The 15,388-nt window shown below is 32.4% G+C and overlaps 1 long non-coding RNA gene across 1 annotated transcript; it reads right to left on the bottom strand.

The window, feature by feature from the left end:
* Window positions 1–238: 238 nt before the first annotated feature.
* On the bottom strand, window positions 239–3,804 carry LOC133829347 (uncharacterized). The gene is made up of 3 exons (XR_009891705.1): window positions 3,661–3,804; window positions 3,491–3,544; window positions 239–1,067 (listed from the first exon to the last, which is right to left on the bottom strand). It is a non-coding gene; the product is annotated as an uncharacterized LOC133829347 (long non-coding RNA).
* Between the last annotated feature and the right edge of the window lie 11,584 nt (window positions 3,805–15,388).

Here is a 15,388-nt window from a genome sequence, read left to right as displayed (position 1 = left end):
AATGCCCTTAGAGCCCGAGCAAGAAATTCTCATTCTTAAGCCCGGTTGATTGGAATTCAAACCTCAATCAATTTTTCTTAAACTTATTAGCTCGTCTATAAAGTCTTAGTTGCCAAACAAAATTAATATTTTTATGCCATAGTATTTCCTATTTTCTCCCATAAGGGTTTATTCCTTGTTCGAGACCAATCTTTCTTTGCAAAAAGCTAAATCCTTTACTGGAACATTACAAGGGCTATAAAATTCACTAATCATCACCAATTCATTTAATATCAATTATCAAAATAATATTCCACATAATTCTTCATCGGTTCCAACCGGTTACTAACGGGTGTTCAAAACACGGGATGTTACAATAACTACAATTTATAAAAGTTTCTTGCCTGAAACTCAAAACAGATGGGGGTACATCTCCCGCATCTTGGTTTCTGTCTCCCAGGTGGCCTCTTCAATGTCGTTGTTACACCACTGCACCTTTACGAAAGGTATTGTTTTGTTTCATAACATCATTTCTTTCCGATCCAGAATTGCAACCGGTTTTTCCTCATAGCTTAGCTCAGGATCTATTGTAAGTTCTTCGTAACTGAGCACATGAGTGGGGTCGTTCACGTACTTCCTTAAGGTTGACACATGAAATACATCATGAACTCTAGAGAATGCAGGCAGAAGGGCTAATCGGTAAGTCGCCTTTCTAATGTGTTCCAAAACCTCGAACGATCCTATGTACCTAGGGCTCAACTTGCCCTTTTTCCTGAACCTCATAACTCCTCTTAGTAGAGCTATCTTTAACACTACGATCCGGATTTTCAAGACTCGATAATGCGAAAATATAAATGTTTTCGTTTAACAAAATGTCTCAAAAACCCGTATAAAAAAACTTTTTAAAAGTCGTATGGCCATACTTCACATTTAATTACAAACATATTTTATAAAGAGTAAAGTGAACCTAGTTTAGGAAAATTACACAACATCTCCAAAAATAAAACGGCTTCCCAAAAGGTCGGTCCACATGTACATTTGAAAGGTAGACTCCAGCGCTCACTGCTCTGCCTTGCCCTTGTTCTTACCTACAACGGGAACCAACTAGGTAAGCGAAAACACTTAGTAAGTTCATCCTTAAAACAAAGCATGCAGAAAATTAGGGTTCCAGATCCATTCGGACCCTACACAATCAATTTCAAGAACGAAAAAATGTCCTGGCAAACTCATGGTCATGCCTGATAACCAATGAAAAATTATATCATATAAACAGATAAATTCCTGCACTCAGAAAATCCCAGAGCAAGCAGATATAATATATCACAATATAATTCGAGACCAACGCTCGACAATTTCCAACATTTCGGGTGTAACACACCCTCTAGCATAAATGCTAATCTGTAAGAGAGAACCGAGTCTCAACACTAAGATCTAGCCAATAAATATCCCCATCAAGGGTAACTATCGTGTTACCTAGGGCATCACTACTTATTCAAGAGTTAATCCCTCACAAGGGTAACCATCAAGTTACCTAGGGCATCACTACTTATCCAAGAGTATAATCGAAGTTACATGGGTTTATAGAGACTTCTATGTTAATCAGTGGTGCTGGTGAGCAGTTTCCCCCAGGGTGTTCAGCCTCACTCAACTTGGCAACCCCTAGTATCTCTACGCACTCTCACTCAATGGCCAATATTCACGGCTGCTATCTGGGAATAACTTATTAGAGCAGTTGCTCGGGTTCTAACTGTTCACTGATTAAGTAAGCATGAGGGCCCCTAGGTCCCATTCATTTTGGTGCCCCTAGGTTTAACCAGCAATCCTCACCTCTTGGCTACTCATCGTAGTAATGAACCAGACATAATAAAATCAAGCAGTGTGACAGCGATCAACCGTCTGGGATACGACGGATATCTACCGTTCATATTTTCTAAACATACACATTTTCACATAAAATCATAAAAGAATAATGTTAATTTGACCTATTAAAAACCATATGTTTGAACAATAGGCATATATTTGAACGTAAAAATGCATTTTCATACAACATGCATACGTCGGAGCGTTCTTAAAATTTAACGTTTTAAAACGATAATTACTACATGCTTATTTCCTGCCTCTTAAAAAAAAAAATTAGCAACATAATTCAATTACCATTAATTTTTTCTTTAAATCCCAAAGTTTGATCAAACAATTTAATACATTATATTTACTTTATAAAATAATTCATTTAACCTTTCCTAATTTCTCATAAAATAATAATTCCATTTATTATTTTAAATAGCATAGAAAAATGACAAAATTTATAGTCATTTAGAGTAACTGAATAAGTTTCTTGTTCCTTTTAGAAAATAATTTTACTAATCTCTTAAAAAAACTGCATGTTTATAAATGTGAAAATTCATAAATAAAGTGTGAAAAAATTACATTTTCATATATATTATTTAAGACTTAATTTATTGGGGTGTTTGACTAACTTATCTTAAAATTAAAAGACATTTTTCTTTTAATAACTCAAAGTTTCAGCAAGCTAAATATTTGTTTAATATCACAAAATGATTTTAAACCACATTTTAAAACAAAGACAAGCAAAAGGGGTACATTTCACATGAAAATATGCATTTTTCTTCAATCTAATGCATGCAGATTTTTTTTTTTTTGTATATTTTATGAAAGAAAATATAGTTTTAATCTAAGATTGTGATTTTAATTAAATAAATAGCTTATGGAATTGTTGGTTGATAATAAGAAAAATCTTTTAAATGAGATAAGTAAAACAAGTGCATCAAATAAATTGAATTACCAAAACATGATTGGTTCTCTTGCAAAATTATATATATTTCCATTGAAGGCATAACAAAATCAGCAAGCATAAAATTGAAACGCATGCTTTTATGCACATCACTCCACATTTAAACATGCAAAACTAACAACCTTAAGTCAAATAAGTCTAGGCCATAATATGAACCCATGGCCGAAACCCCTATCATTACTTTAGCATCACTTTTGCAAGTTTTATCATAAGACATCATTGCCTCTTAAAACCACTACGCTCCCATTTTAATATTTCACAAAGATATGTTCAAATAATTAAATAAATAAATAAATGCATAAAACTCTAAACAATTTCCAAGAAACTTTAGGTTACAAAATATGAAAATAACACATATTCTACTCTAACATGCTTCCTAATAAAACAAGAATACACCTAGAACAATAACATGCAACAAGATCGTGATTTCCAAAGAAGGCCCTAGCCTAAATCCATATGCTCAAAACAATAACTAATTCTTCCAAACCCATGACAAAACATAGAGATCCTTAGCATGTTTCTAAAATGCAAGTATCAAATTATATATACCATTTCATTATTTAATATAAAATCTCTAATCTACAACAAAGCAATAACTCCTCCAAAACTAAAGATCCAACATGCATATATCTTGTCAAAACACCAACCAATATTACAAAGTCACAATCAAACAACAAAAAGGCTAGGAATTCTCATTACCTCTCTTGATAGAAATCAAGGTCCCAAAAACTATGGCCACTCTCTTGAACACACCTAGGGTTTTCGAAACCCATATCAAGAAAACAGAAGAAGAAAAAAAACATATATATACTCTTAGAGTCAATGGAAGAAGAAGACTAATGAAATCAACACTAAGAACTAATACTTACCCTTAGGAATTTCGAAATCCCTAACTACCTCTTCCTCTTGCTTTCTTTCTTTCTCTCCTTCTTTCTTCCTTCCCTCTTCCACGAGCTCTCTCTCCTCTCTCTCTTTCATTCTTTAGGTGGGCGGCTGTGGTATAGAGAAGAGATGAGCAAAAATGCTCTCTAGGGTTCTAGGGTTCTATTTATAGTGTCTAGGTTTTCCAATATAAAGAAAAATCAACCTAATTTCTATTAATCATTTATTTCCATTAATCAATAAATAATAATTGTACTCATCCAATCAAATCCTTTAGACAATTTACAGTACACTAACTTCTCTTTTTCCTTCCTTGGCACACCACACTAATAAGGAAATGTCAAATTTTCGTAGTTCTAGGGTTCTTCCAATTGGAACTCGAATTTGGCTCTTATTCGTTGCGTTTTTGGAAAAACTATATCTCACAAAAGTTGTAGATGATTAAAATATCTTTCTAACGGTACCAAGTTTATCAAAATCTGATATATACAGATCAAGTTATGGCTGTTTTACTGTAGTTGGGTTCAAAGTTACGGGAATTAAAAAAAAAAGTCAACTCTTTAGCATTTGCTTTCCATTTCTTTCTTGTGTGAACCCAAGTCTTCTCCCTTTATTTCTCCTATTATTTTCATTCAAATTAAATTAAAAATAAATAATAAATAATAGGAAAAATCTATAATAATGCATGGGAAATCTATTGCATGTTCACTTGAAATCATGCACATGCACATACGCAAGTGCTAAGATGCATCACTACCTACCATGCACTTTGGTGAATTCAACCAAAACTCATTTTCTTACTAATTAATTTAATAAACAAGTAAAACAACTAACAATCAAATTCACACAATTCCTACCAAACAATTCAAACACTTAAAATAATTCCTAACACTTAACAATTATTAATAAAACAAAGCATACAATTAATAAAATAAAATAAAAATTTTAGTGCGCTACAAGATGACATCATGGAATTTTAAATACCATTGGCGGGACGCTTGTTTTAACACATAGATGGACTTTTTAAGCTTGCATACCCAGTGCTTACCGTTTACCTTCACCTCTAGGTCACCATTTAGGAAAGTAGTTTTCACTTCCATTTGTCGTGGCTCTAAATCGAAATGAGCAACAAATGCTAAGATTACTCTAAGGGAATTTTTCTTAGAAACAGGAGAAATGGTCTCCGTGTGATCAATTCATTCTTTTGAGTGAATCCCTTAGCAACAACTCTCACTTTATGTCTCTCAATGTTGCCAAATGAGTATTTATTTGTTTGAAGACCCATTTACACCCAATGACCCTTACCCCATTAGGAAACTCAACAAGATTCGAGACTTCGTTGTTTTTCATAGAATTCATTTCTTCATTCATGGCATTGTACCACAGTTTTGACTCTTGGCTATCCATGGTTTGTGAAAATGTTTCTAAATCTTTTTTCGGCTCCGATATTGTAGTCAAATTCTTTCAAATACATAATGTAGTCTCTATGAATTGTCTGTTTTTCTTTCTAGTGGATCTTCTTAAAGCTACAAAAGCAAGCTCTTGGGGAGCAAGTGGTTCAGTTGGTTGTTCATCAACTGTAGGAAATTTGTGAACAACTTGATCCATTAGAACTTCATCATCGACTTGTAGATTTTCAATGACTTGTTGTGATTGTTCAACAACCTTTGAACTTAAGGGATGTTTTGAACTGTTAAGAAACTTATACAAGATCTTTATTTATTTTCATGTAGATCTAATATTAAACAAGTTAATATGAGACAACCTAGAACATGTTTCTAAAATTGAATTCAAAGAGAAATAATGATAAGAACACTTACATTATACGCAGTGGAATAATAGTCCTTCCTTCAGTTTCTCTAACCCTTGTATCATCTCGGTCATAGAGTACTACCAAGAAATTGAACCGATCTTCAATTTTCTTCACAGCCTTCCAAAAGTATCATTAGAATCACCTAGACTAGAGTGGGCAATTCTCAACATATTAGATAGATACAAAGAGAAGAAGAGAAAAGAACAATAAGGCTTAGAAAAGGACTTATGTTTAGAGAGAATCTAAACCCTATCAGAAATTTGTGTTTCAACTTATGACTTCTGCCTTGTGTTTTAAACTCTCTCTTAACATTCCTTTTATAGACTCATTTGTTCATTTATTTAATTAAAAAATCAATAAAATAATATCCAATTAACAGACCTAGATTGAAATTATCATGGGCGTTAGGCCCGTGAAATTTCCCATTTGATTATAAGCCTATTGGACTTAAAAAGGCATGTATTATTTTTTATTGATTTAATTAATTAAATAATTATTTAAATCATTTATAAAATTAATTATTTACAATTTGAACCATGATTTAAACTTATTTATTAATTTAGATACCAATTTATCGTAATTAATAAATCTGTCTTAATTTCTCTTTTCTTCTCTAAATAGCATAACTCTGTGAAACTATCCAAAATTGACCTGGTCAACTTTGATAATTCTAATTGATAATTAAATCAATTAATTGAGACTATCTAGATGATTTTATCTAAGGTACAGTGGGAACCATGGGCCTATGAAATCAAGCTCCAATATGTTATCATAAATCTAACAAATAAATTTACTAACTTGAATTCATAGAATATTCTATAAGCAATATAGTTATGTTATTAATTATCCATTGTTACAACCATAATTGTCACTCAATCCTCTATAGAAGGTATACAATGAGATGAGACTAAAATACTGTTTCACCCCTCATTGTATTTTATCCTTAAAACACTTAGTTCCTTGTAAATGATATTTAAGTAAACTAATGTTAATTACTAAAATGAGATCTCTATCATTTAATACCTTGTACCAAACTAAAAGGAAACCATCGTTTCACTTTATCATCAATCTTCAGTTCACGGTTCAAGCTTTCCTTCCTATTTCCTCAAGACGTGGGCGGGACACCCCAGATTCTATAATGGCGTAAACTAGGTTCACGACCATTCCAACATGCATGTCCCCAGAACGAAGTTGGTAGAGTTGAGTAACTAAGCATGCATCTAACCATTTCAAATATAGTTCTGTTCTGGCGTTCCGCTACACCATTTTGTTGCGGAGTACCTGGGGTAGTAAGTTGTGATAAAATCCCAAGTTCAGTTAAATGATCTTGGAACTGAATATCCAAATATTCTCCACCCCTATCAGACCGCAAGATCTTTATGTTTTACCAAATTGGTTTTGAGCCATCTCTAGGAATTCTTGAAACTTAGAAAATGTTTCTGATTTCCTATGCATTAGGTAAAGACATGAGTATCTAGAGTAATCATCAATGAAAGTGACGAAATACTCAAAACCACCCTCAGCTTGTACATTCAAAGGTCCACAAACATCTAAATGCAAAAGTCCATGTGTTTCTTTGGCCCTATCACCCTTTGCAGAGAATGGACGCTTGGTCAGTTTGCCTTCTAAATAAGATTCATAGACATGTAATTAACCTAAGGTGAGTTCCCTCAAGGCCCGTCCTTTGTAAGTCTTTGATTTCTATCATAGCTAATGTAACCTAGTCTCAAGTGCCATAAATATGTCATATTATCATTATCGGTCTTTTGATGGTTATTGGTCCTAGGTTTAGCTACTTTGAACAAATCATAGTTAAGAGCGAGGGGTTCATTCGGTCGCGAGAATATAAAGCCCGTTTCCCAAACATGCAATACACAATTGTGTTCTATTGAAAGAAATAGATATATAAACTTGTGAAGGCCATAACAAATTGTTCTAATTGCAACATTGAAACTGACATTAAATTTCTACTAAAATTTGAAATAAAAAATACATCATTTAAGATTAAAAATTTATTTCTGAACTTCAGACAAGCTCTTCCTCTAGCTTGGACCGCAACAAACGCTCTGTTCCCAGCTCTAAGCTTTAAGCCGCCTTCGTCCACTTCCTCCCACGATTCAAGAAGCTGTAAAGAGTTGCAAATATGGTTAGTAGATCTAGAATCAATAATCCAAACGGATTTATAATTATTTAAAACACATGTTTCTAAGATAAATGAACTATTATCATTACCTTTGTTTTTTGTTGCTAGATACTTGGGGCAATCCTGTTTCCAATGCCCTTTCTCTTTCCAGTGAAAACACTTACCTTTACCTTTATTTCTTTTCTTGTTCTTCCCCTTAGGTGTCTGTGCATTTGGTTGTGCACTCATCTGTGCATCCTTTGAAGGCTTAGTAGTAGTAGTAGTAGTAGTAGTTCTCTTCTTTTCTCCTCCCTTACTCGATCCACCCATGATAGACTCAAAACTCTGAAGCTCGTTCACGAGTTGCGTCAGACCATAGTTGAGTTTATTCAACACATAGTTGGTGGTGAACGGCAGGAAAGCTGGAGGGAGACTGTTGAGGATTAAGCCAAATGGAGTTTTCTCATCTATTGTTGCTCCATGCAATTCAGCTTCCTGAAAGTAGTTTGTAATTTTGATCAGATGATCGCGGACATGTTGAGAAGGTCCCATCCAAGCATTGGCATATTTCTTGGTGGCCTCAAAATGAGTCTGCGCTGACTTGGCACCAAACATGTCTTGGAGCTGATCCATGATTTTGTAGGTCGTCTCGACATTCTCCATCTTTGTTTTAAGAGTGTCGACCATACTAGTCAACATGTAGTACCGCACCTTGTTGTTAACTGCCTGCCAACGCTCAAACTTATCCCTCACAGACTTGGTAGCTCCTTCTGCTGGAACTTCCGAGGATTCCCCAGTCATGACGAACTTGGAGTTGTCATCAATCAACACAATGTTGATGTTCTACTTCCATTTAAGGAAGTTTTCTCCAGTGAGTTTCTCCATCGAAAGTTGAGAAAGGATGAGAGTCGACACAACCATAATTATACTACAAACTATCAATAAAATAGAAATCATTCACTTTTCCTCAATAATACACCTATTCACACAAATTTGAAGAAATAGCACAACATATACACAAAATATGTAAGATATGAGAAAAAATACCAAAATAATCTTATCTCTACTTCTCTAGGTTTTTAACAAATCTATGATATCCTTGTCCCGGTCGGTGAGAGTCAAAAATACTACTAGTTAAATAAAGTTGTAAACCTATTTAATAATGGACACCATTATTAACAACCCACTATTCGATCAAAATAAGAAAACAAAATCTCTTATTTTATGAGCTAAACCCACGGTTCCGATAATCAATAGATTAAGTCCTAGTAGTCACCGTAGGATTGAGTCTAGTATAATTTGACCTATAATTATCTATCTTTCGGAATTTAACCTTGTCAAAATAACTAATGAACACCTTCCGTAGGGGGACGAATCAAATCGTCTCAAGGCCCCATTAAACTATTGATTTTGTTAAACCAACAGTGGAGATTGAATATAATTCTTAAAATAAGCTCATTATAAAATTAAAAACAATATTTTTTATTATTTATATTTAGAAAATTAATGACTATGGTTTTCCAAAAAATTGAAAAGATTAAATTTTTAAAACCAAGGTCCTACAACTTCCTATTAATTCTAAAGTGTCACATTGAAACAAATTCAATTAATTTAGAATTAATTTGTTGCTAATCAATATTTAGGTTTAACTAATATAATGAACTTATACAATTAAATCCAACGTAGGTAAATGGGTCTTAACAATTAGGCTTGTATGGAGGAGGGTTGGGTCTAGCATGTGATACTTCCATACAAGGTCCAAAAGACAGAAATTTAAACATTTGTTTTATTAATTGTTATTAATTGATTAGGCCCACTATAGTTATGCAAAGCAAATGGGCATTCACAAGTAGAATCACCCACAAGAGAGGAATTTAAACTTTACATTTTCTAATGGGGTCAAATAAAACCTATCATTTTATGAATATTTTATTTGGAAAAATCCATATATCTAGCAAACATATGAGTCATTATATGCATCTAAGCCAAGTTGCAAAATACCACATATAGTGCAAACAGGCATGATATAATTGGATGTGCCTAATCATGTTACTATATGAGCAAGTCTATGAATTTATGCAAAAATACCACAATTTATTTCATTTGCAAAAATATCACAATAAATTATCTAGAATTTATCAAAAATTTGAATTAATTGAATTTTTACAAAATATAAGTGAATTTAAATTAAATTTATCAACAATAGTTAATTTAAATTTCATTTATTCTGTAAAGGAGATTACATTTCTGCTCATTTATTGTTGAAAGGTTTTAAATTGTTTTCTAATTCCTCTGGTCTTAAAGCGAATATCAGTAAATTCGCGGTCTATGGGGCAGGTATGAATTCGAATACTATAGATAGACTTGTGGCTTTATCTGGTTTTCAGAAATGTAGCTTGCCTTTTCAGTATCTAGGCATGAAGATTTGTGCTAAAAGGATCTCTAAAGCTGACTGTGTGAGTTTGGTGGATAAGATGGTTAGTAGGATTAGAATTTGGAGCAGTAGGAATTTGTCTTATGCTGGTAGAATTGTGTTAATAAATTCAGTTCTTCTTTCTATAAACCCCTACTGGTCTCAATTAGTGATTCTTCCTCGTTCAGTTTTGCAAAGAATTATACAAGTTTGTAGAGCTTATTTGTGGAAAGGGGTTGATTGGAGTTGTAATCCGGGCCATGTTTCTTGGTCTGTTATCTGCCGGTCTAAATCAGAGGGAGGATTGGGGTTTAGAGATATTGCCTTATGGAATTTTTGTGCCATGGGTAAACATGTTTGGGATATTTCCTCTAAGAAGGACAACTTATGGGTTAAATGGGTGAACACAATCTACATTAAACAAGGAGATTGCTGGAATCATGTAGCGCCGATAGATGCTAGCTGGCATTGGAAACGGATAGTACAAGTGAAAGATAAACTCAAATCTGTGTTTTCTCACCAAGAGTTTCACAGGTTCAATTTTACTATAGCGTCTCTAGTGTCTAAATTGAATATAGTTGCTGGCAGGTGGCAGTTTGCTATGATTTGGGACAGATTTTCTTATCCCAAACATAGAGTTATTATTTGGCTAGCTCTCCTTGACAGATTACCGACTCTTGATAGAATTCAGAGATATAAACCTCTTCAGAGTCTTGCTTGTTTGCTGTGTGGGAATGCTGTAGAGTGCCACTCACACCTGTTTTTCTCTTGTTGTGTTAGTTCTAAAATTCTGGTTGAGATTCTGCAGTGGTGTAATATAGCTTATCAGGGGAATAATCTCAAGTACCTGCTGAAGTGGATTGGGAAAAAAAAAAAATTTCAAGGCAGAAGGAAGATTTTTATCAGCATAATTTCAGCTTTGGTTTACCATATTTGGCACAGTAGAAATTCTGTTTTGTGGAACCAGATTAGTATTCCAATTGATGTAATTGTTAGGAATATTATTCATAGTGTGTGTGAGAGGCTTTTTAATATAAATTTCAGTAAGTTCAATAGGGTAGATCAGAATTGGGTGGAATCTCTTCTGAGAGATTGTAATTAATTGTTGTTAGATTGTTCTCTGTTTTGTATTTGTTTGTGGTGCAATATAATCTTACTGATTTATCAAAAAAAAAAATTCATTTATTAACAATCAACTTAGTTTAGGTTGATTTGAAAAAAAATATCAATTTAATTTAAATAGGATTTACCAACTAACCAAAGTTCATTTAAATCCAATTTATTAAAAAAAAAATATTAATTGGTTGTAAAAATATCTTAACTATTTTTCAAAAATATCTTGTGTTGTTACAACAATAAACTAATATTTTAACCATTTTAAAAAAATAAAATATTAATAGTTATAACAACTCTAAAATATCTCAAAACAGTTAAACAAATTCAAATATCCATGAAAATTTCTAACTAACAAATTTCAAATTTCAAATAATTTAAATATTAGAGAACTATAGAATAGACAGATATTTATATTTTCAAATAAAGATTTAATAAAAATAAAAAGTATTTAAAAGAAAATATCTTAAATATTTGATATCTTAATCCTAATATTTTAATATATTAAAAGATTTAAAATTAAGTTGTTAGTCTATTTTTAAATTTGAATTTGAATCTTTGTAGAAAATATATAATTATTTAAATCTAAACCAACAAAAATATCTTATTTTAAAAAACATTTTTAAATGCAAAAACAAATCTGATATTTTTGGCTTTGACTATAAATAATCAATTTCAAAATTTTTATTTAAAAAAAATCAAAAATTCGGATGAACAGTACCCGAGATGGGTACTGTTTACAGTGCGCGTTGACAGATGGGCGTGCGCACATGGAGGAGCTGCACGCAAGGCGCGCGCGGAGGCTGGGTGACAATGTCGAGGGACGTACGTGAAGGCGTGTGCGAGTGCGCACGCAGCTGTAGGGTGGTGCGCGTGGGTGCTGGCAGTGAGGCCAAAAAAAAATTCGAATTTTTTTTTTTTACAATTTTTCAAACCAAAATCATTTTCTAATTGATTTTTACCATGTGTTACACAAAATAAAGCATATATACAAATTAATGGCATAGAAAACTCAACTAAATAACCTAAAAATTTCTAATAATCACATAGAATTTAATATGCTTCATAAAATCATGAAATCCATCAAATTACTCAAACACATCAAATAATCCAATTTTTAACATGTTAATGGATGAAAATAAAGATTACCAAAGGCTCTGAGGCCATTTGTTAAGAAACTTATAAATGATCTTTATTTATTTTCATGTAGATCTAATATTAAACAAGTTAATATGAGACAACCTAGAACATGTTTCTAAAATTGAATTCAAAGAGAAATAATGATAAGAACACTTAGATTATACGCAGCGGAAAAATAAAGTCCTTTCTTCAGTTTCTCTAACTCTTGTATCCTTTCTGTCGCAGAGTATTACCAAGAAACTAAACCGATCTTCAATTTTCTTCACAGCCTTCCAAAGTATCCTTAGAATCACCTAGACTAGAGTGGGCAATTCTCAACACATGGGATAGATACAAAGAGAAGAAGAGAAAAGAACAATAAGGCTTAGAAAAGGACTTATGTTTAGAGAAAATCTAAAACCTATCAGAAATTTTGTTTCAACTTATGACTTCTGACTTGTGTTTTAAACTCTCTCTTAACATTCCTTTTATAGACTAAATTAGGCCATTTATTTAATTAAAAAATCAATAAAATAATAGCCAATTAACAGCCCTAGGTTGAAATTATCATGGGCTTTAGGCCCATGGAATTTCCCATTTGATTATAAGCTCATTAGACTTAAAATCAAGGCCTGTATTATTTTCTATTGACTTAATTAATTAAATAATTATTTAAATCCTTTATCAAATGATTTATTTATAATTTGAACATTGATTTAAACTTATTTATTAATTTAGATACCAATTTTTCTTAATTAATAAATCTGCCATAATTTCTCTTTTCTTCTCTAAATAACATAACTCTGTGAAACTATCCAAAATTGACCTGGTCAACTTTGATAATTCTAATTGATAATTAAATCAATTAATTGAGACTATCTAGATGATTTTATCCAAGGTACAGTGGGGACCATGGGCCTATGAAATCAAGCTCCAATAAGTTATCATAAATCTAACAAATAAATTTACTAACTTATTAATTCCTCGTGACTCCACTAAAGACTCAGAGTTGCACTCTTGAATTCATAGAACGCTCTATAAGAAATATAGATACGTTATTAATTATCCATTGTTACAACCATAATTGTCACTCAATCCTCTATAGATGGTCTACAATAAGATGGGACTAAAATACCATTTTACCCCTCATTGTATTTTATCCTTAAAACACTTAGTTCCTTGTAAATGATATTTAAGTAAACTAATATTAATTACTGAAATGAGATCTCTATCATTTAATACCTTGAGCCAAACTTAAAGGAAACCATCGTTTCACTTTTTCATCAAAAGCTATTGATGTTCATATCTGTGATTAACACTCCCACTCAATTATACTACCGAGTTCCCAAGATGTAAGTATGGGCTAGTCTGTAGGGTAAGATGGAAATGAACAAGTCAAAGAGCTCAAATAATACAATCAGTTAGAATACTAACCACTCAGAATTGAGATTGAATTGACCTATGGTCAACTATATGATATGACTAGAATAGATAATAACGGTATGTCTACTTATTCTATCAACTCCCAATATTGTTCATATCCGATGTAACAAATACATCTGATCTTATCTACTTTGGTAATGTTCTGGAAAGAGCATAATACTGCCATGTGTAAGTAGATCATATCCTAGATTGGCAAATCAGTGTAAATCATGTGCACTGACTATTCTTAGGACTAACTTATTTTCAACATATAATCATATTTATATTCCACTGTGATTACGTCACTATAAATATGATTAGCTATATGCTAGGGATTTAATAGAAGTTTATATTAAACAAATAATCATGAAAATAAAACATGTGAGCAAAGTGATTGACCAAGTCAAAAAAGGATTTCTATTCTTTTATTGATAATAAATGAGGTAACAAAGAAATTGGGTTTTAATCAGGGCATAAAACCCCAACATGAACTACTATCAATCTTATCCTTGGATGGGAGGTTTCAGAATTTGATTCTTTGATTGATCACTCCCACTAATTGTGTCATTTTCAAGATATTTTTCATTTCTTGATGCCATAGTCCTAGTGTTATGAGATAAAAAGTAGAATATGTAACCTTTGGACCTTTCAGCATATCCAATGAAATACCTACTAATGGTCGTAGGGTCATTTTATTTTCTTGTGGATTATATACCCTAATATCAGACGGGCATTCCCAAATTCGTACATGTTGCAAACTCGTTTTTCCATCCTTTGATAATTAAAAAGGCATTGTTGAGACGGCCTTGGTTGGAACACAGTTTAATATGTACACAACCTTTTTTTGGAGCTTCATTCCACAAGGATTTATGAAGTTTGGAGTTTCTGATAAGCATACTCCGAACCATGTCCAATAGTGTTCGGTTTCTTCTTTCTGCAACACCATTTTGCTCGGTTGTACCAGGCATGGTGTATTGGGCAATGATCACATTTTCTTCAAGAAACCTCACAAACGGACCAGGTGTTTGTCCTTCTTTAGTGTATTTACCATAATATTCTCCACCTTTATCTTATCTCACTATCTTAATTTGTCTATTGGATCGTTTCTCTACTTCAGCTTTAAGTGTGTTAGACGTCCAATGCTTTACTTTTGTTATGAAGTAAGTAGAGATATATGTAACATGCATAGTCATCTATAAAGGAGATGAAGTATTTCAGACCATATGAGTCCATATCTAGACTACATATATTTGTATGTATGATTTCTAATATTTTGAAATTCCTATGTACACCACTTTTCTTAGACTTGTTGGTTATGCTTTCCCTTATTGCAATCCACACATGTTTCAAAATCAGTAAAATTCAAGGTATTGAGTACCTCATCATTTACTAACATTTTAATTATATTAATGGAGATATGTCCCAATCTCTGGTGATACAATGTAGAGAAATCCTAAATTAATAACACATCTCTTAATACTAGTTTGAACATGCATATCATTATGAGTTATATTGTTTGCATATTAATGTAGTAAAGACCATCAGACATTGTACCGTTCCCAACACATTCAGACTGATACAATAGATTAAAATATTTGTCTGAAAATGTAAGAGAATATCCAAAAGGTACAAGTCTTGAAACTGAAATCAAATTTCTAGAAAAACTTGAAATACAAAATGTATTTTCTAACTTTTAAACAAAACTACTACTTA

This window comes from Humulus lupulus, chromosome 4, assembly GCF_963169125.1.
Source record: "Humulus lupulus chromosome 4, drHumLupu1.1, whole genome shotgun sequence".
NCBI classification, from domain to species: Eukaryota; Viridiplantae; Streptophyta; class Magnoliopsida; order Rosales; family Cannabaceae; genus Humulus; species Humulus lupulus.
This window is presented reverse-complemented; position numbering and strand designations above follow the sequence as displayed.